The sequence below is a fragment of the Nicotiana tabacum genome, chromosome 20 (genome assembly GCF_000715075.1).
Source record: "Nicotiana tabacum cultivar K326 chromosome 20, ASM71507v2, whole genome shotgun sequence".
Lineage (NCBI taxonomy): Eukaryota > Viridiplantae > Streptophyta > Magnoliopsida > Solanales > Solanaceae > Nicotiana > Nicotiana tabacum.
Window position 1 is genome coordinate 146,288,767 of NC_134099.1, and position 23,631 is coordinate 146,312,397.

A 23,631-nucleotide genomic window follows, 5' to 3' on the forward strand; every position below is an offset into this window, starting at 1 on the left:
GGTGGTGGGTACGAGGAGAGGTAGAGGGAGACCTAAGAAGTATTGGGGAGAGGTGATCAGGCAGGATATGGCGCGACTTAGGGTTACTGAGGACATGGCCCTAAACAGGGAATTGTGGAGATCGAGCATTAAGGTTGTAGGTTAGGGAAAATTATGATGTCTTTTTTACAGCGCACTAGAGTGAGACTAGCTAGTTAGTAATTAGTCTTAGGATGCTATTGATCAACTACTAATGATGGGCTTTATCTTCTGTGTATTAATACCCTACATATTCTCGTATTTCCTATATCTCTTATATTGCTGTTACTCTGTTACTTTGTTTGTATGCTATTTATGTTATGTTATGGATTTTATGGTATTTTATGGTGTTTTATTATGAGACTATTGATAGTACTAATATAGTGTCTCTTGTTGCCTCTTGTTGCCTTTTTGAGCCGAGGGTCTCCTGGAAACAGCCTCTCTGCCCCTCGGGGTAGAGGTAAGGTCTGCGTACATATTACCCTCCCCAGACCCCACTTGTGAGATTACACTGGGTTGTTGTTGTTGTTGTTGTTGTCAAGAGCTTTTAGAGATTTATAATAAAAATATTTTCCTTCATATTGGTATCAAAGCTTCTACGATCTTGGGAGAGAATCAAATAGCTTTCGTTGTCGGCGGGTGGTACTAGCTAATATGTGCCGCCCGTCTGGTTATTGAATATGTTCGCAAATAACAAGCCAATGATATATGCATGTAAAAAAATAGAAGGATGAAATTTAAGTTCTAAGAGGTCTAGCCAATATGGCACAAACGGAAGAAACTCTTTTTTAAGAAATTGGAGAGTAGTGGTTAAAAAATAATAATTTGAGAGTTGGTGACAGGTGCATTATCAATTGAATGTTGGTGACAAAGTGCATCAACGGTATTTGAAGACAGGTGTTTCAACAAAATTGAGTGTTAGTGACAAAGTGCATCAATGGGAGTTGAAGACAGGTGCTTCAACAAAATTGGTTGTTGGTGACAAAGTGCATCAACGGAGTTGAAGACAAGTGCTTCAACAAAATTAGTTGTTGGTGACAAAGCGCATCAACGACATGTACTTCAACAAAATTGGGTGTTGGTGACAAAGTGCATCAACGAGGGTTGGAGATATGTGCTTCAACAAAAGTGGAACCTCGAGAGAAATTCTACAATACAACAACAACAACAACAACAACAACAACAACAACAACAACAACAACAACAACAACAACAACAACAACAACAATAAAAAAGTCAGATGTATGCAACTTTGAATTACGGGATAATGTAGGAAATTTAATTCAAAGTTGTAGTAGGAAACCTTAATTGTTTAAGATTTGATATTTGCTAGTTTATTTAATTAATGTCTAAATAGGATTTGTAGTCAGAATTAATATAGGAATAGGTTTTCCTAATTATAGTAATAAAAAAAAGGATAATGCATAAAATCCTCCCCGACCTATGACTATATTACCAACTACACACCTTTTCTTTTCGGGGGTCCTATTACCCCCTGGATTATTTTAGAGTATAATAAACACCACCTTAAGTGCTGACGTGGCATAGAGAGTGTGTACACTCTCTTAAAGGCAAGTGGAAGTTACAAAAATAATTTTAAAATTGAATAACAAGTACAAGTGCCATCTTTTGATTGGACATTACAGAATTAATTACATCAAATTACTTAGTCTCCTTCGCTTCTAAACCTCTTCTCGTACGAACAAGGGGGACATCGTTTCAACGGTGAAATGCCGGAGCAAAAATCCAATACAACGCAAAATCAACCCAGAAATCAAAAGCAGATATGTTTAATAATAGAAACAGAGCTACAACTACAGGGAGCAACGAGCATGATTCAATAAGAACCTACAAACAATCAAAACGGTTTCGTTCACTGGAGTTTCGTTGGAGCAAGGGTCTTCGTCGGAGTTTCGTTCTCCGGCCAGATCTGACAATATCAAACAAGTATTATATAAAATCCATTAAATGAGGTTTTTGCCTTTTGGCCGGATATGGTAATGAAGGCCTGCAAATAGGAAAATAAGGAAGAAAGAGAAAACGGTGAAAAAAAGTTTTTAAGTAAGAAATACACATTTTAGGCGCATGTATTTCACCACCTTGCACGCATCTGGTTGTTGCTTTTTAAGGGGTAAATAATATTACTTAAAAAAAGTTCAGGGAGGTAATAGGACCCTCGAAAAGAAAATGTGTGTAGCTGGTAATATGGTCATAGGTCGGGGAGGATTTTGTGCATTATCCCTAAAAAAAATAGGTCTCGTATTATTATAAATAGTGTTATTGGTAGCTTATTTAATGTGTGGATAAAATAAAAAATTGTAGATATCATTCATATATTTATAATAAAATATTTTTCCTTGACTTATGGAGCTATAGGTGGCTACTTGGTGGGGTTGGTCGCATCCTTGGTTGGAATGGCAAATGGTGCGGGTTCTATCTTAACCCACAAAATTTCAACCCGTACCGCCTTGCCCTGCATAGCTCTTTTAACCCGCGTCCACCCGTCCCGTACCACACTCGCACCACCCGCCCCGCCTCTCCCCGCAATTTTTTTTCCTTTCAATTTGTCTTATTTTTATTTCAATTATAAGTATATTTAATCTAAACAATAATCATTTATATTCAGAATCAAGCATCTAAAGTGATTATTTAGCACCATACTTTAATTCAAAGTGTCTTATTATAGATTTTATATCCTCAAATGTTAAATACATAATCTTTTTACCGGTTATATTTTGAAAATGTATAATTTAATAAAAAAATTTAAAAAAAAAAAAAGGAGGAATATACAATAGTAACAGATGAAGGATGCCATAAGGCAAAAAAGCCATTCTTTCCAGTTCATTGAGAATCAGAATCTTAAGCTTAAAGTTCCACACTGGGATGCGCTACACATCCCAAATTACAAAAGCTATTTACTAAAAGGTCAGCTTGCTAGAAAAAATTAAAGCATTTGTTCATTTCAGTAAAGATCCTATTAATTCATCATTCATCCATCACAAATGAAGGAAAAGTGAGAATAATTTCAATAACAACAACAGGAACTTGAAACGCAGTAACTTCGTAAAAATTTTAAACCCACACCCGCACCCGCAAAAAAATAAATTTCTGTTATTTTAACCCGCCCGCACCCGCATAAGTATAAACCCGCCCCGCCCCATTGCCATCCCTATTTGCATTATCTTCTGTAACCGCCAGCAGCATCTAAAAGGAGAGTAGTGTAAGAAGACTTGATATGCAATGGTATTAGTTTACTTTGTAGACAAAGTTTTGACCCGTTGTTACTCTTGCTCAACTGCATAGCTACCAATTTTGTTCTTTTCATGATTTAGTTTTCCCGTTGCAAGCTCTTTACGTGGTTCAATTATTTATTTTTTATTTTTTTGGTGAAAGGTTAAAGGTAACGAGAAAGGGAAAGGGAAAGGGTAATGGAATTTCAGAAAGAAACCATTATAGCTCAACTGTGAAGAAATGCTGATGACAATGATCAAAATTACAATTTACCAAATGACCGAAGGGACCAAAAGTGCAGTAATCCCAAGAAAAAACAAAAGAGCAAGCGGAAACGTGATTCTGAGTTGGAGGAATTGAGTGGTGACTTGCTCCTTAGTCCATTGAAGGATTTTAAAAGCCTTCAGAATGGCAAGCTATCTTCACGTTGTACCTCAATAATGTTATTTTCCAGTTCATTCATCGTCACATCGTCGTTTACATCCGTATGCCACAAGAAAATGGCACTCAAACAGCAGAGCTAAACATCCACGATTAATTCTTAGCAACAGAGAACGCTTCACGTATGTCAAATAGTTTCCTGGACCAAATTTGGTGCAATTTGATATATATATATAAATCATACTATAGCACAGATGTCTAAAAGAATACAGGAGGAATGTTACATTGAGCTATACGAGTGTGCCCCTCACAAGGAAAGAAAGGAGCAATCATTCAGCTAACCGCTATTTCAGCTAGAAAACTATCAATGTGCTAGAAGAACTTGAGTTTTCCTTTGGCCATCGATGCTTTTCCATGCTCCACATAGCATGCTGCTTTTTGAGACCCTTTCAAGCCAGAACATGAGTCACCGGCCCCTAAAGTGACTGCAAAGTAGAGATAGATAGTGCAAAGAAACGCTAGGAGGGCAAGTGCAGTTAGCAGGAAGCGGTGACGCTGAAGTAGAGTCGAACAGCTCCCAAATTCATCACCTCGAGAATGTTGTCTTTTTAATGATGAAGTTGAAAATGCAGTCTGGGTCTGTGACCTCCTATGAGGTGAAGATATATTAACTTCAAGAACCATAGCTTATACACCGAATCTTTTGCAACCGGATACAATTCCTGCACCTACTTAAATTCAATGTAGTAAGCAATATGAGTGCTATAGAAGAGCACAGAGCACTGATTAAATTCTGGGAGACAACAAATGGAAGTGAAAATCTATATTTTACTGGCCCTAAGCCATTAACAGCAGCAATTGGGGCAAGACAAAGAGGGAGGGAGAAGGCGATATAATAGGCATCTGCTAGCTAGCTTTCAGGTATGAAGCCAGTTTATAACACATCTAGAAATTAAGATATGAACTACTGAAAACAATTGAACCATTAGTAACTAATCCAACAATGTCAAAGTAACAATGATAACTGTAAAATGATTGGCAAAAATAATGGCCAACAATAGCCATTTCCACATCCTTCCTTTTCTTACCACTAAATTGATTAGAGACATCATTTTCTGGATATGGTTTTCTTTTTTTTTTTTTTTTTTTTTGGGGGGGGGGGGGAGATCATATAATCAATTACGCGATACGAGAGAATGTAGCAACATGGTTAGAGGGCAGAGTAGCAGATCTCTATTTTTTTTCATTTCATTTCACTTAAATTAAAACTAAATGCATATGAGATTCATTTGCATTAACTCGGTTCATGATCGAGTTACCATATATGGTTTATTCATTATCCATCTCTATATCTGCTAGACAACTCCACTGTATCAAAAAAAGGGATATTAATAACATAGCGCAATATGCAAAGAATAACAATCTCCTCATACTAGTCATTATGTAACAACACTATGCTAGCAAATGATAATGCAACACTATCGTAGTGAAGTAGTATATGGATGTAATCCGGCACCATGAATGTCAATGCTGCATGCAAAGAATCCAAATTTGCTCTGTCTAGTTCTAAGATAAGAAAGGCAATCAGGTCATGTTATTCAGAAATTCCAAAATATTTCTGACGCAATAGCTATGTTTAATTCCTATAGCTGTCGTTATCAGTTGATTATGAAATTCAGATTCTTCCGCACCATAACATTCATGTTCTCACTTCTCACCATCAAAGGAGCAACAACCTAGGCCAGATGTCAATGCAATATCAATATGTATTGATATTTCAGAATACACTCAATAAACCTGTTCATTAGCACAAACCAACCTCATAACTGCATAAATACAGCTCAACTGGACGATTGACAAAGACCATCACTCCCAAAAAATCCCTAAAGTGAGAATCTCTTTTCGAGTTTAGGAGTGATAAACCCAACTCAAGGTGCAAAGAGAATGTTAAGCAGCTTAGTTCAACACAATCTTGGCATAACTGATAAAGGTGTTGTCATGTGATCAGGAGGTCACGAGTTCACGTTGTGGAAACAGCCTCTTGCAGAAATACAGGATAAGGTTGCGTACAATAGACCCTTGTAATCCGGCCCTTTCCCGGACCCCGCGCATAGCGGGAGCTTAGTGCACCGGGCTGCCCTTTAGCTTAGTTCAACAGATTACATACTTTTCTTTAACCACATAATCTGTTGCAAACAAAGTTTTAGACTATAGCAGGCAACACTTTGAGGCTTTCTAAAAAAGATAGTGTTAATGCCTTTAGACAATTTGTGTAAAATATTACACTGAATACAACGTAACTACATTATAAGTTGATTGTATCAAACCTCTAGACTTATCAGGTTAAGACCTCTTCCTGATCCATAATTACAATTAAGCCCAATATACTTAATCTCCACAAAGTTATTATTCCCTAACCAACAGAGCTTGTTGAAATCACACGATTTCATCAATATGCTTTGTACAAGGCCCGAAACATAAATCGCCTCTAAACATCAAACTCATCAATCACACGATTTCATCAATATGCTTTGTACAAGGCCCGAAACATAAATCGCCTCTAAACATCAAACTCATCAATCACACGATTTCATCAATATGCTTTGTACAAGGCCCGAAACATAAATCGCCTCTAAACATCAAACTCATCAAACAAACTCACTAGTCAGTGCACCTCAATCCCAAACTAGTTAGACTTTGAGGTAATGCAAACATCTCAAAACTCACTAAATACTGAACCTCAATGTTAATAGTTGCATTTCGACTTGAGAGTCCAAATATTAAACTCCTTTATTACTAAAAATCGTACAATGACATACGTAATATACGGATCTCAATTTTACATAATCCTTATTTTTCAATGGAGAGGATAGAAAAGTTCCCAATTTTTTTCCGAGGACAGTCAATTAATCAAGTTAATAAACCAATGAATTTCGACAAATCGATAGGAATAAAACAGATCTGCAAAACCGTATAAAAGAGAAACCACATTGTATACAGCTGAAAAATTATACGTATGCGTTAATTGAGATGACAAAAGGGAAGGGCCTTACAACGAAAGGGGAAAGCGAAAAGAACGTCCTTCAGCCAGATCGTAGCTAATGGGGATTGAAGAGATGTCCTTTTCCTTGCAAAAATCAATTACGAGTCCAGTTTGTTTTGAGGAATTATGGGTAATTATAAGAATCCAGAGCCCCCTTTTGATTCGGAGAGATGCCCGCAACGACACGAGGGTCACACGCTTTTCTCTACAGAGATAGACAAGATTTGGACTTTGTTCATTGGTGTTTAGTGATTATAACGCCAGCTCATTACTGTACAATTTAGCTTGTAAATAAGTTTGGATAGAATTGTTGGTTTTGAGGATTTGCTTCCTTAATCTTTACTACTGTGAATTATTTTATATCGATTTATTGTGTATATGCATGTTATTATAAAAGTCTTCCCTAAAAGATTAGGTGTGTGATTAAAGATTTGCCTAGTTTTAGGTATTATCTCTATAAAATATTTTGCAGAAGTTATGTTGAATTACATTCTCTACTAAAAGGCGCCTTTGTCACAGCTCGTCTTGCAACTCTCGGTGAATGTGGATGTAAGAACTTAGTAGTTAGTAGTACCGCGTTTTATAGGCGTTTGGAAATGGGTTGAGATCCTGTCTAGTAAAATCCCTCCAGTAAAGTTCAATAGAGCATTCATATGTTATGTTACGCGAGATTTCTTGGAAGGGTGACGTAAGGCTAAGCAACCGGTGTCTGTATAATTACTGATGATAGGCTATAATTACGTATTTAAGTCGTTTATCACACTCAAATTTATTGCACTTTAATTGAGTTTGAGCTTTAATCGCTAGTGTCTTTCACTAATTGTGTGTTTTATGCCTTGTAGGAGTGATTTCAAGCTATGTAGATATTATGGAATGAATTCAAGTGATTTGGAACTTTAAAGTCTGAGTAAAAGCTCAAGGAATTAAGTCGGGATCGTGTTCGAGGGTCAACGGATGATAGTTAGAACAAACGAAGAATCGAGTAGGCATATTACGCACTGTCTAGTAAAATGCACATAACTTTTTTCTCAGAACTCCATTTTGTCTCCAATATATGGTTGGAAAGCTAACTCAAAGAGCAACAACTTTCATGTTTTACGTTTTTCCAAATTCCCAACAGAACAGGGTGCAAAGCGCGCGTCAAGTGCGCGGCCGCGCTCGTCAGGTAGAATACTGGGCAATATGCGCGGTCACGAGCGCGACCACGCTAGTCAAATCCGGGAAAAGTGTTTTTTTCATCTAGGAGAAGGTATAATTATTTGGGTCCGACCCTACTTGGTATATATACATGGAAAAACGGTATTTTAAAGGGTGGGACATACTTTTGACATATTTTAGACCTAAGGAGGCAGAGACACAATAGGAGCAAGGCGGGGAATTCTTCTGTGATTTTTTCCTTCCTCTTCCTATTTTTCATTGTTGGTTATGACTTTTAGTATTGTAGTTTTACATACTATTATGAATAGCTAATTTGTTATCTAGGGTTTTGATGGAACCTTTTGTAGGATAAATTCTTGTTATGTTTTTATATAATTGAGTCGTAGTATTTTCTCTATTTGTTCAACTATATTATTCTTGTGGTTGATTGAAGGATCCTCAATTAGCTGTGCCTATTTAGTGTGTATTACTCGGGAGAGAGTGCATATTTAGGTAGTAGTAGAACAACATCACTCCCGACGTATGTGAGGAATCAATAACCAAGGGTTTAAAGGTGGGATTAGGGATAACGAAACCTTGGGTGCGATTTAAGTGAGTTGTAATTAAAGCCAGCTAGCGTAACTTGGGAGAGTATATCTAGTAAATTGTCATAATTACTCGGGAGAGAATCACAACACGCAGAGCGCTCATGATCGATAGAGAACACTTAGGCGAAATTATAGAAGACATAGTAGGAAGGATTTCGATAATTGGGGAAATCATAACTCTAGACCTCCTTAATCTTTTCTTCAACCTGTAGTATCTTTAGTGTTAATTTATTATTTTAATTTGTTAGTTAGTTAGTTAAACACAAAAATCTTAATATCTATAAGTTAGGAATTGTTCAAGCATGTATTCTTGGTGATAGTGAACAACTGTAGTTAAGCCTTAATTCTCTGTGGGATTCGACTCCGGACTTGTAAATCGGATTATATTTGCAACGACCGCTTTGTCCTTTTTATAAGGCATAGTTGGGCGTGATCAAATTTTGGCATCGTTGTCGGGGAACTAACGGTATAGTTGTAGGTGTACATATTTCTAGGTTGCAAGTTTGAACTGTTATTTTTGTTTTCGTGTATTTGATTATTTATTTATTTTTAATTTTTTTTATTTTTGATCTGAGAGACATGGCATCATGGAATTATGAGAGTTTTGATGTTGGTAACTCTACTTTTGATCCTTGTTATGCATATTGTGGAGGAAACCACGCGGGGCAAAATTATCAAAATATTTTCGAGAGCGAGTTATGTGCACCAACTCAATCTTATGTGTGGAATATGTGTGATATGTGTGGTGGTCAAGATGGTCACTTTCATGGTTGTGCTTATAGTTCTTATCTTCCCCCAACCTCTTACTTTGATGGTTCTCCTTTTTCTTGTGAAGTTAATAGGAACAAAGCGCTCGGGGATGATGAGCGGAAAGAGATCAAAGATATGTTAAAGTATTGCATGTAACTATATGATAAGAGACCACGACAGATACAAAGGCGAGCGACAACTATTCACAACTTGGAAGCTCAAGCGAATAAATTAATTGAACCTTGTAAAGTGCAACAAGTTGATATTGTGGATAGTAGCCAATATGAGCATGAATTGGCTGCAGAAATTGCCATTATACTGGAGGATTTAAAAAAATACGAGGATGAGCTAGAGGAGAAGGCCAGAGTAGAACATCAACAATCAAGCGAACTAGATTTTGAGGATGCCGATATCGTAGAAGAGATACTAGAGTCAACTAAGGATATTGAGGATACATATTTAGTTGACTCTATTGTCATTAGTGTTGAGAATGTAGATAGTCCCAATGTTCATGTAGTTGAGCGCATTGGTCCACACTCCAAGCATTTTTCCACATTGTGTTTGGATGATGATATAGAAATAGAGTCATCCGAGCCACTTGAGGAGTCAAGGAATGAGGAACAAAATGCCTACATTCTGGAATTCTTCTTGCCAGAAAGTCGGAATTACACACCTCATCTAAAGGCCAAGAAGTGCAGAATACTACATTATTTTATTGGGCCAGTCAGATTCATTCCACCACCCCAGGAGCATGATCATAGAGCAGAATCAAAACTTGGGGTCCAATTTATAAGTTCAAAGTGGAGGCAGAAAGTGATTCGCGTCATGCCGTGACGTTAAATCAAGCGCTTGTTGGGAGGCAACCCAGATTTACTGCGTTCTTTTATTTTTTATTTTATTTTTTAATTGTATTATTTTTGAAGTGTCAATTTTTGTTTTTCTAAGAGCATGGAAAGCAAAGCTATTGGAAGGATGCAACAGCAAACCAGATGGTTGGAACAAAGTGTGAGGTACCCACACGAAGGACCAGGCCTGAGAGAAGTCTGAGTACCCCATGAGATGCTAGTGCTTCGGCCTTTGGCCTACCAGAGAGTTTTTTTTAACCCTCACTACAAAAAAACTAAATTAGCTACGAATGTCGTCGCTAATCAGTCGTAAAATCGCCCATAGCTAGTAGAATTTTTTTATAATCTGTTGTTAATCCGTCGCTAAATGAGATTAGCGACAGATTTTTCTGTTTTGCTACAGAATTTGTCTGTCGCTAAAACCAGATTTTTTAGTAGTGCCTCTTGTATGTATGGATGTGCATTGGGTACAATGCACAATTTTAAGTGTGGGTGATGAGATTATCTGAGTGACTTTCTATACTATTTTAGTTATGTTAGTTTAATTGAATATTTTTTAAAAAAAAATAAAAAAGATTGAACTTTTCCCGACGATGGATCTATTGGACAATTTTCTTGAGGGATTTAAGTCTAAAGAAAAAAAAAATCTTTTGTAGGTAGTGTAGCAATTACCCCTTGGTTTTTCTTTAAACCACGGTTCTTTTCCAAGGGTTTTGTTTGAACCTAGTGTAGTTAGTTTTTTTTAGGAATAGGAGCCATTGTGTTGTGTTTTGAAATGAAGCAATATCTCTTGACTTTATGCCTTGAGAATAGTGAGTACTTTAGTTGTGACGCTTAGGCTCAGTTTTTGACTCTTGTAGAAGTACCTTAAATTGTATGATCTTAACTTTGCTTAAATGTTTTGACTAGAGTATCTATGAATCCAATCCTGAGTGAGTTATGTGCCATGTATGTGTAAGGCTTTACGCTATTCAGTGCATTGCATTTGGTGTCTAGAACTTGCCCCGTGTATTTGCAAAGAGAAATAGTAATTTTATTCAGTCTTAGAAGTGATATAGGCGTTTCTTTGTTGAGCTAGATATGTATATTTTACCCGTCTAATTGTTATGTATCGTAGTTAACCCCTTTGAGTCTGTAATTCTGTTTCTTTGGCAACCACATTTCAAGCCTTACCCATTTGTTTGAATTAACCATCTATTTGAACCTTCTAACCTCTCATGAGCACTTGAATTGTTATGAGCTGTGTAAAGGTTAAAGTATGGGGTGGTTGGTTTGGTTTTTGAGTGGAACTAATAAAATAAGGAGAAAGGTGCACTATTTTGAAAAAGTAAGAGCCACATGAATTTAAAAAAAATAGTTGTATTGTTGCGAAAAATATTCCTTGATAAATGGTGGTTCTTGATATATTTGTGCTTAAAGAAGTATGGAGTAATATATATTGATGTGAAGGTGGAGTTTGGTTTGACATAAGTATGGGGTGAATGTTAAAGTATATGTATTAAAGTGCTTAGGGAGGTGTAGTCACTCTTATATCTAAATGTATCATACCCGTCCCATAGCCTACATTACAACCAAATAAAGTCCTACATGATCCTAGACTGAATGAGCTCAATTTGTAGAGTAGTACACTACGGGCAAGCCTATGGTGCATCTTTTGTGGCATATGAATGTTATTTCTGAGAGTGAGTGAATTTTTTCTATCTTGAGTTCCTAAGTGTTCTTAAATTTTATTGTGTGGAACTACTCTCTTTTATAGTGTGAGGGCACATAATTCATGAAGGAAAGGTAATGTTAGTGACCTCTATGTTAGAGTAAGTGGGTGAGTTGTGAATAATGTGTGGTACTTGTGAGTCAAATCTTGAGGTGAAGATGTTACGTTTTTGTGCTTAGTCTATTTAAAATATTCTTGGTGTGATGAGTTAGGAGAACTATTTTAAAAAAAGGTCGTGTCTATATAAAGTGTAATTTGATTGCTCGAGGACGAGCAATATTTTAAGTGTGGGGTGTTGATGATAGGCTATAATTACGTATTTTAGTCACTTATTATACTCAAATTTACTGCACTTTAATTGAGTTTGAGCTTTAATCACTAGTGTCTTGCACTAATTGTGTGTTTTATGCCTTGTAGGAGTGATTTCGAGTTATGTAGATGTTATGGAATGAATTCAAGTGATTTGGAGCTTTGAAGTCTGAGTAAAAGCTCAAGGAATTAAGTCGGGATCGTGTTCGGGGGTCAACAGATGATAGTTAGAACAAACGAAGAATCGAGTAGGCATATTGCACACTGTCTAGTAAGATACACATAACATTTTTCTTAGAACTTCATTTGAGATCCACAATATAAGATTGGAAATCTAACTCAAAGGGCTACAATTTTCATGCTTTATGTTTTTTCAAATTCCCAACAAAACAGGGTGAAAAATGCGCATCAATTGCACAGTCGCGCTAAGGTCGTGCTCGTCAGGCAGAATACTGGGCAATATGCGCGGTCACGAGCGCGGCCGTGCTAGTCAAATCTGGAAAAAGTGTTTTTTCGTCTAGGAGAAGGTATAATTGTTTGGGTCCTACCCTACTTGGTATATATACATGGAAAAACGGTATTTTAAAGGGTTGGACATACTTATGACATATTTTAGACCTAAGGAGGCAGAGACACAATAGGAGCAAGGCGGGGAATTCTTCTGTGATTTTTTCCTTCCTCTTCCTATTTTTCATTGTTGGTTATGACTTTTAGTATTGTAGTTTTACATACTATTATGAATAGCTAATTTGTTATCTAGGGTTTTGATAGAACCTTTTGTAGGATAAATTCTTGTTATGTTTTTATATAATTGAGCTGTTGGATTTCTCTACTTGTTCAACTACGTGTTTGTTGTTGTTGATTGAATGACCATCAATTTACTGTGCCTATTTAGTGTGTAGTGCTCGGGAGAGAGTGCATATTTAGGTAATTGTTGAACAATACGACTCCCAAAGTATATGAGTAACATGCAAAATACTTTCAAATAACTTATGTATGCATATATAAGCATGTCCAAATATTTTATTATTTTTTCTTAATTTCTTAAAGATTTTTAAATCAATTTATTGCTCTATTATATCCAGAAAAACATAATAATTATTCCCAGAATTATCATTTTGGTGACTCGTTTATTGAGTTTTTATATTTATGCTAAAATATAGCTAAGATAATTTTTACATATTTTTACAAATTTATCTAATATTTTTTAAAGTTTAATTGCATATAATTGCAATATTAGCCTCTTTTTGGATTTAATTACGTTTATATTTATACAAATTAAGTCCAGTATTTTAATTTGATGATTATATACTATTAGTCATTTTAGTACCTTTAATTTATTTTCAGAAATTATTTTACTATTTTTTATTAATCAAAGAGGGAAAAGTGGCTATTTAAATGTTAGCCCAATTTCATTTCGATTATAGCCCTAATTCGGACCCCAATTGAATTCAATTTAAACCCAATTTTACCCCGACCCAATTCTCATTCAAACCGACCCATGACCCTTTTAAACAACCGGCCCGGATTCCCGTTTAATCCCAGCCGTTGATCGCTTAGATCAACGACTCACATTAACCCTTTCCTAAATTAATTCCCAACTATCCCCAAACCCTAACCATTTTTTACCTACAACCGCTCTGAATCCCCCTTCTCTCTCAATCGTCTCTCAAACCTTAGCCGCCGCCCTCAACTACCACCCGAAAACCTCCCAAATACATGGCTTCCAAGTCCATTGGAGGCCTGTATCCACCTCCTTTTGCCTCTACGTGCCCGATTATTATGGTTTCAAGGCCAGATCGTGAAAGAACTTGGTTCAGACCTGGGTCGATTTCAGTTTATGGTTATTCTCCGGTCATCTCTGATCTTCCCTCAGCAAGCTATGGCTATTCGAGTCTGATTCTTGACTCTCCTGCTTAGATCGATGGTCTTCAAAGCCTTTCTCACCATTTGGGGTTCTTCTGAAACCCTAACCTTTAAGGTTCTTCCGATTTTTTTTAGATCTGATTTAGATCTGTGTTTGCTCTAAACTTTTAAACATTTTTTCCTCAAAGTTTCTTCTAAGACTCTACCTTCAAAACCTTTATCCTTTCCGATTAGGTTTTCTGTTAAGTTGTTTAACATATTTTGTTGTGTTTCCTTATGCCATTCTTCTACTTGAGTTTGCTTGTTAAGGGCCTTAATTCATTTCGAGGTTTCCAATTCTATTTTTTGTTAGTATTTGTTCGATTTATTTGTTTTTCATCTCTAGACTCGATTAGTGGTAAAAACCCTAAAATTTTGGGTTCATTCGAGTTCTGAGACCATTTGCTGTGCGATTTACTTGTTCATCATCTCTGAATCTGATTGGTTTCAAAACCCTAATTTCCTTGGGGCCTATGCGAGCTTCTGAAGTTGTTTCACCTGTTTGAAGTTGCTCGATTGGATTCGAAATCCTTTTTATTTCAGCATCTGTTTCTTTATGTGATTTGGTTTCTTGCAATCATTGAAACTAGACTGTACTTTTCAGAAAGGGCCTTTTTTTTACTTGACCCTTTTGCATGCTTCTGATACTCTCTTTATTCTCTATCACTAAGCTAATGAAGTTGACCAATGTGATTACGATGTTTCGATAGTTAACTGTCTACTAACTTTGTGATTGTTATTGCATGCTGCTTCTCTTTGCCATAGTTTAGCCTCACATGCCTAATGTTTTGTGCACTCTATTTATATGCTAAAACAGGACTCATGGTTCTCTCTTTGATTGACTTTGAGCTCCTTGTTTCTGGGCTTGATTTGAAAACTTTCCTTAGACTTTCGATTCTCCTATTTTAACTTGGTTTATTTGCTTACTCATGGGAACACCCATGTTACTCTCCTTAAATTAGTGATTTCGAAATCATTGATTCCCTGATTTACTATGTACTGATTTTCGATTATCTCCATATTCTACAACTTTATTTTGTCTTCTTACCTTATTTGGATTAACCGAGTATTTCAAGGATTCTTCATTAGTTGTTCCCTTAATTGAACCTCTATGTACTTACCCCTAATTGTCTATTCTGCACATGATGCTCTACTTGATTTCTTTCCTTAAATGTTTTCTGCCTATTACTGTTTAAATTTACCTCCTTAATTAAAGGAAGTACTTATACTAATTTAATTTTAATTAGTACATAGTTTCATAATTACTGCTAAACTATGATTCTTGCCTTATTTTCTACCTGTTTTCAAACTATAAGTACCTTGCTCTTTCATTAGCACAATACACGAACACTCTTAGTTCTGAACTCACTTACACTCAAAACATTCTCTCTTGCTTCACTACTTCTATTGTGGCCTATTTAGCTGGCTGAAAACCAAAGTTATATTTCAAAAATCCTGCTACCTTTCTTTACTACGTTTTGCTTCTTTGAACTGGTATGTCCTAATTAAGTTTTCAGCATCAACAACAACATGGTTACTTAATGTTCTTGCATTCTTGTCTGCCTACTACTTGTATTTAATTCAGTACTTTATTTTAGCATGCTGTAATTTCTTTTTTCCTATTCTGAATCTATGTATTATGAATCCTAAACCCCTACCCCAATGTGTTTGATACTTATGGTTTGTTTGAGGCGTGGTAGTATGGAACATTGCTATCCATAACTCGAACTTGATCCCTTGGGATCATAACCTCTATGTCTCTCTGATGTTGTGTGTTCTGGTAGGCTGATAGGCATGCCAGCATCTTCTATTATTGTGCATGCCCAAAGCCAACCCTTGCCTAAGTACATAGGCTCTTTGCAATAAATTCTCAACCCCTGAACCCCTTTTGTGTGAAGTTATCAACTCTGTAACTGTTTCCCAGCACCTCTTTCCTTCCTTAGTTCGTAAAGCTCTGTTTCTGCACTTCCGCTCTCTCTTAGACTTAAGTTCTGCCCCCCTCTTGTGAGCCTTGCCTTGGGATCCATAAGCTCCTTCTGAACTTGGAGACATGAGGGCTGGCACTTCCACACTACACTTGTCCCTATTCTGGTTATGAAACTTGGGTGTGAGCGCTGCCCAGGGTCCTATTGAGGCCCTTAGGAAACTCTGATACACTCAAGTCTAAAGAAAGGCTTTGGATCAATGGTCTTTGAGTTGGTTTATCTCATAACTCAAAGAGTAAGTCAAGAATCAGGCTTCCTCTAGTTGTACTTTTCTGATGTAATTTATTATTCGGGTTTGTGATAAGTTGTAATAAACATTTGGGGCTGGATAGTAAAAAGACTTGGGTAATATACATGCAAGGGCAGAAAATATGCCTATATGACGTTTTAAATTCTGCATATTCAAACTTCATTTAGAAAACATGCCTATAGGGTGTTTTAAATTATGCATATGCAAACTTCATTTAGAAAACATGCCTATAGGGTACTTTTTAATTCTCCATATTCAAAACTTCACCTAGAAACCATGCCTATAGGGTGTTTTAAATTCTGTAAATTCACTACATATAGAAATCATGCCTATAGGGGTTTCTAAATAAGTCTGATTTATTTTATTCACAGTCAATGTTAGATTTCATGCTCCTAGGAACTAAAATCAGTAATAGTAGATACTATCGCCTACAGAACCTGTAACCGATTTAATTTTTAATTTTGTACATTCTGAACCTCTTTTAATAACCTAATTCCCTCGCTTAACAAGGTTTAGCAAGCATGCCTATAGGACCCCGCCTAAACATTTAGGCAAGCCTTAGAGTAATAACTGCATATTGAATAATCGCTACAACCAGCAGGCAGGCCTGATTCGAACTTCTTATCTGAGTTATGTAATAAATTAATCTGCCTCAACAATTAATCTCCCTTATCTTCATTATTTTAAATCAGACCTAAGCAGTATGTGTAAGACATGCTATTTTATGTGTTTTGTTTGAGGAGGTATACTTGAGCCTATATTCTTACGTGTTTCCCCTTTAATATGTATTATGTGTTTTTTTTGTAGGTCGTCTTAGAGTTTTTACCTTTGAAACTTCAAATAAGCCTAATATTCCTCCCTTTTAGGATTAGTAGTCCTAAGTGCCTCCGGGACTGATAGGAATTGGACGGGTAATAGCATGCAATAAGTAATTGAGACCAATCCGCGCTTTAATACCTTAACAGGGTGGGAAGGGTAGATATGGATATGATCATCACGCGATAATGTCACGTGTATCCCCTCATTGAGGAGTGATTACCGGACATTGTGTGGGGTGATCCATATTTTTAACAAACCTAGGACCAACCTTTATTCTTTATTCTTTTCTTTAGCATTGTAACTCTTTATTTAAAAATCAGATCTTTGATCGTTCTTTCAAATTTGTTTACTTTTAAACCATTATGTATTGAAATCTCCTCTTATTTGAGCTTTATTTGTTTATATGTTAATTGCACCCGAATTCACAATAAATGTTTGGCCGGGAACCATACTAGTGGATTCTGAGGGGTGCCTAACACCTTCCCCTTAGAATAATTTCAAGCCCTTACCCTATCTTTGGTTATTCAAATCGAATCTCTATTGGTGTCCTAATTCACCTTAATCATTAGGTGGCGACTCTTCAAATGCAAACCCAGTTCCCAAAAGGAACGAGTTGTCCCTCCAAATGTCATAAACCCGATTTCGCGAGAAAAAGGGGGCGCGACAGTATGGCGACTCTGCTGGGGATTTTTAGGCTTTTACCATTTCAGACTATCATTGTGAATTTATGCTTCTTTACGTGCAATTATTTGTTCATTCAATTCCCTTTTCAACTGCAAAACTGACTTATCTTTTGTTTCTTTCCTTTACTGCTTTCCTTTACTACTGCTTTAAATTATGAAACTATTGTATTTACTGCTTTCTTAAACATGCAAATACGTGACAACATTTTTTAAATTATTGCACAATCATGCTCATATTCCACTCGTGCCGAACAAATCCCAAAGCAACGCTTATAATGAGTGGTTGCGCTCTTCCGATATTATCACCCCCTAAATCCGGAAAAGGCATATTTGCGGTAAAACTAGTCGATCAACGGTGTAGTCGACGGTTCCGTGCCTTTCCCCCTTGAGTTGTACGCTCAAGGGTACCAGTCTAAAATCCCATAGAAACCTTACTTTGTTTAACTGTGCATGCATCATGGTCAAACTTAGCCGAGTCAGTTATGTTGTCCGCATAATGACTCTCTAAGATAGCCTTGTCCAAAGTCCACTGGGTTTTCCTAAACCCAAACGGACACTACCACTTTCTGTGCATTTATTTGGAGAACTAAATTCTTTTATGCCAATTGTTGATATTAAATAGTCGAGTCTGACGGGGGTAAGGGCCTAACCTTTTTGTCTTGCAGAAATATGAGGCACGAAATCCCCAGATTCTGCATGGTCACCAACATCCACCCAAAATTTCTAAGCTAGTGGGAGGATCTCCACTCCAGTGATCAGACCCTTGTTCGGAAATATCTAGGCAACCTACCTTCCCTCCTGGAAATCCAACCCAACAACAAGGTTATAAAAGCTGCTACTTTATTCTGGGATTGTGAGAGGTCCGTATTCCGCTTCGGAGACATTGAAATGACACCCTTGCTAGAAGAAATAGGAGGATTAACCGGTATACCATGGGAAACTCCGGGTTTGTTAATGCCTAAAAACCGCAAGGGCAGAGGTTTCCTCAAAATGATTGGTTTAAAGAAGAATCCAGAACTGACATGTATGAAAGAATCTTATATCCCTTTTGATTATTTGTACGAGACTCACGGTCACAGCAAATCCTACCGTACCTATCCGGACGAGTTTGCTATCGCCTTATTAGGGCATATTCACCGAAGGGTCTTTGTATTCATGTTCTATTTCCTGGGTATGATCGTGTTTCCAATGAAGAAAGCAAGGATCCACACCAGGTTAGCTATGGTAACTAAAACTCTAATGGAAGGAATTGGTGGGCAACCTTTCAGCATTGTGCCCATGATCATTGTAGAAATATACCGAGCCTTGGAGAAATGCCAACGAGGAGCCAAACACTTCGAAAGCTGCAATTTGCTACTTCAGCTCTGGCTTATGGAGCATCTCCAACGGGGTGATTACCGACAAAAGATTCAGCAAAGGGAATGGGATGATCATATCGCTTTCCATCATCCGAAGCGAATGAATTACTTGCCCAACATGTTTGCCCAGCCAGAAGATGCAAAGGATGGGTAGAATTATTAGATAATCTAACTAAGGGTCAAGTACAATGGATGTTCGAGTGGTTCCCTACCAAGGAATTCATCGCCCGATCCAGGATGCACCATTTCTGATATTGATCGGTCTGAGAGGAACATACCCTTACATCCCTCTCCAAGTTATGAGAAAAGCTGGTAGAAAGCAGGTTATACCCAGGGTCGACAAGATGAGTCATTTCCGGGCTGATTTCCAGGCTGATGACAGTCCTTACAAGTGTCAAGCTCAGCATATGTGGCACTGCAAGATCGTCATTGGGAGAGATACCATCGAGCCGGACAGATACCACGCTGGTTGCGCTCCCTACTATTCAGGCTGGTTGGAAGATAATCAGGATGGTCTGGGTCAACCAGGGTTTTCTAGGGGACACAGAATCGTAGATGAGAGGGCCGAGGCACAGGTTAAATACAATCAACTGCGCAAGAGGATCCAGGAGTGCGAAAGCGAGCACAGTAAGATATAAGAAGCCAACCAAAAGCTGATTGAGGAGTGGAAGGACATGGTTATCAGTGCCAACAAGCGACTGGGATAATTGGAGCGAGGCATAGCGGAGCTAGAAAGGAAGTTTCTTAAGAGGGTCGAGGACCGCCAAAATGCTGAAGGAAACGAAGGCGGACATCTAGCCCGAGCCTACCTATTGCTAGGACTTCGCGAGCTGGGAAAGCTGTTGGACGGAGCCAAGGATGCCGAGTTTGGGGAAGGTCCTTCTGGGACCAAATAGATAGAAGTTTTCTTTTTTGCTTTATGAAATGTAATAAGGCCAACGACCACTAGTGACTTTTATTTCCTGTTATTTAGTGTCGATTTGGGATTCGTCTATTTTTTATCAATAAAATAAGGCATTTAGCATTCTAAGTTCTCCAAATCAACTTGTCGCTAGGCCTACCTCGGGCACAAAGAGGTTCCCAAGTTAGGACACAGTTTACATTCTGCACTATGTGTTTAAATATCACAATGTTTTTTATAATCCTCACTAACTTGTTACCTTTTTGTTTTTTATTTTTTGTTTATTATTTCCCCTCCCCAAAGGTTAGTTCGTGCACTCTGGCAACATCATCTTATTCCACGAGATCCAGGGGCCCTCCACCCACTCCTTCTCTTAGTCCTGTCAAAAACAAGAACAAAGGGAAGATGGAAGATTTGAACAATGCTAGAAAGGAAAACTCAACTGAAAGGGTAGAAGTCACTCATGGTCATGCATCCCAACTCGAACAAAAGCTATTAAAATTCCAAGAAGAACTTGATCAGGTTCGAAATATGACAAATATGTCATTTTCCCTCACCACTCCAGATGTCAATTTCCCAAATGCTCAGAACCCCGCACCTCCACAAAATATCCCAAAGCAATAAAACCATCCCGCTCCTCACCACCACTGCAACACCTGCCATACTTCAAACAATACTCCGCTGCTCATCCCAGAACTTCAAAACTCCACAAATGACCACTTCCAAACCCATCATAACACCCCCATCTATGTGGAGACTATGCCACATTCCACCCAACCCATCTCAAACACACCCGAGTCTGATGATAAAGACTCGCTCATCAGAAACCTGGCTGAGGAACTTAAGAAATTGACTAGCCGAATTCAAGGCGTTGAAGGAAACAAGGGAATTGAAGGGCTGATCTACGAAGATCTTTGCATACAGCCTGATGTCAAACTGCCCGAGGGGTACAAACATCCTAAGTTCGAGATGTTTGATGGTACAGGGGATCCAAGGGTCCATTTGAGAACGTACTATGACAAGCTGGTTGGAGTAGGAAAAGACGAGAGAATCTGCATGAAGATTTTTATGAGGAGTCTGAAAGGAGATGCTCTGCCTTGGTACATTAGCCAAGATCCAAAGAAATGGTCAAGCTGGGTAAGCATGGCGTCCGACTTTATGGACAGGTTCAGGTTCAACACCGAGAATGCACCGGATATGTTTTATATTCAGAATCTAAAGAAGAAGCCTACAGAAACATTTCGCGAGTATGCTACTCGCTGGAGGTCCGAAGCTGCTAAGGTCAGACCTGCCTTAGAGGAGGAACAGATGAACAAATTCTTTGTTCGGGCTCAAGACCCGCAGTATTATGAGCGACTAATGTTGATTGAGAGCCATAAATTTTCTGACATTATCAAGTTGGGTGAAAGGATTGAAGAGGGCATCAAAAGCGGTATGGTTACAAACTTCGAAGCTTTACAAGCTACAAATAAGGCCTTGCAGTCTGGTGGTGTGTCTAAGAAAAAGGACGTAGGAGCCATAATGGTCACACAGAGAACCAAATCTCCTGCCAAATACCAAATTTACCCAACACCTCCACTCACATATCAACCAACTCCGAACTACCAAGCACTCTCACCCTCTTACCAAACTCCACCACCCACTTATCAATCACCTCCACCTCCCACATATCAACCTACTTCACCCAGATATACCCAACCCGCACATGTTTACCAAGCCTACAATACTCAACCATCCCACTATAAATCACCTCCTACACGTCAAAACTTCCCTAGACCTCGACCAAACTTTGATCGAAGGCCTCTTAAACAATACACAGCCATTGTTGAACCTATTGACCAGTTGTATAAGAGACTCAAAGTTGCTGGTTATATCACCCATATCCCTACTATAACCCCTAAGAACCCTTCTCAATGGGTTAACCCAAACAAATCCTGTGCATATCATTCCGGCATGAAGGGACACACCATCGACGAATGTCATTCTCTGAAGGACAAGATCCAGGCTCTAATTGACAACAAGATTATTGTGGCAAAGGAACCTACTCCAAATGTCCGCAATAACCCTCTGCCGGACCATAAGGGTGGAGGCGTTCACATGATTGAAATAGAGGATGATTGGGATCCCGAAGGGTCAATCGGGTTGATCGCAAAAGGTGATGACCCAAAGAAGCCAATGGTTACTCTTAATCCGATTGTGGGCCAGATTCAGCCATCTGGAGACACTGAGGTAAATATGTTTGTGCCACTTGAGTTTGAAGCAACGTCATCTGCAAAGACACTAGCACCAATTGAGGTCGAATTCGTGTCACCAGCAAATACACCCACACCATTTGAAGTTGCAGTTTTACCACCCAAAGCACATGCTCCGTTCGGAGTAAAGATAGCCACACCGATCCCAGTGGCGATGACGACCATGACGCCATTCCATACAAAGGCTATACCATGGGACTATACAACCGAGGCAAGGAGGAAAGGCAAGGTCAGGTTCGAAGAGACTGTTGTCGCACAAGGTATGACGAGAACTAGTAGGGTCTATACCCATGAACATTTAGCTGAGTCAAGCAAGCAAGCCTCCAATCGGTCACCCATCATCGAGACAGGTCCTGAGGATCTTTGGAGAAAGATACAGGCCATGTAATACTCGGTCATCGACCAGTTGAACAAAACACCGGCACAAATCTCCATACTTGCTTTGCTACAAAATTCTGAGGCACACAAGAATGCTTTGTTGAGGGTGCTGAGTGAAGCATACGTGCCAAGTAACATCACTGGCAGGGAGATGGCCAACATGGTAGGACAGGTATTAGAAAGTCACAAAATTACTTTTCATGAGGATGAGCTACCGCCTGAAGGGTTGGGACACAACAAAGCACTGCACATCACTGTGCAATGCGAAGACTACTTTATCACCAGGATCTTGATCGACGGGGGTTCTAGTCTCAACATTTGTCCGCTGGTAACACTCAAGAAGTTGGGCAATGGACTGCATGAAATAAAGGACGAAGCCATCAATGTGAAAGCCTTTGACGGTTCCCAGAGGTCCACTATTGGGGAAATTAGTCTATGTTTGCAAATGGGGCCAACTTGGTTTGATGTTGACTTCCAAGTAATAGATGTTCCAGCATCTTACAATCTGCTATTGGGACGGCCATGGATTCATGCTGCTAGGGCCATAGTGTCAACACTGCATCAGGCGGTAAAGCTCGAATGGAATCACCAGGAGGTGATCATTCATGGCGACGGTAGCAACCCCATATACAGTCGCCAGGCCATTCCGTCAATCGAGGGAAGAAGGAAGCTAGGAGGAGAGACTTACCATCACATCGAATGGGTAAATGCTGTCGACAAAGACAAATAGTGAGATAACAAAATCGAGAGTATACTGAATTGGAGTGGGTACGAACCTGGCAAGGGCCTCGGAAAGAACCTCCAAGGAATCGTCAAGCCCATAAAACTCAAGAAACATGGCACCACTTTACACTTGGGAAGAGTTCAACAACAGGTCGCCAACATGGCGCGATCCTTACTATCCGTTGGAGCAGCCGATACCACATCTGGAACAGACCTTCCAACCGGCCAATATTATATATGGGTCAGAAGAAGAGGAAGCACTAGCAGCAGTAAAGAATTTATTCCTAGAAGACGGTGACATGGACTGCTGTGTTGTTCTCGAGAAGGAGGGGGAGGAAGGCCCT

At 38.5% G+C, this 23,631-nt stretch overlaps 1 long non-coding RNA gene across 1 annotated transcript; it reads right to left on the reverse strand.

The window, feature by feature from the left end:
* Nucleotides 1-3,825: 3,825 nt before the first annotated feature.
* On the reverse strand, nucleotides 3,826-7,103 carry LOC142174761 (uncharacterized). The gene is made up of 2 exons (XR_012703817.1): nucleotides 6,684-7,103; nucleotides 3,826-4,358 (listed from the first exon to the last, which is right to left on the reverse strand). It is a non-coding gene; the product is annotated as an uncharacterized LOC142174761 (long non-coding RNA).
* Nucleotides 7,104-23,631: the final 16,528 nt, after the last annotated feature.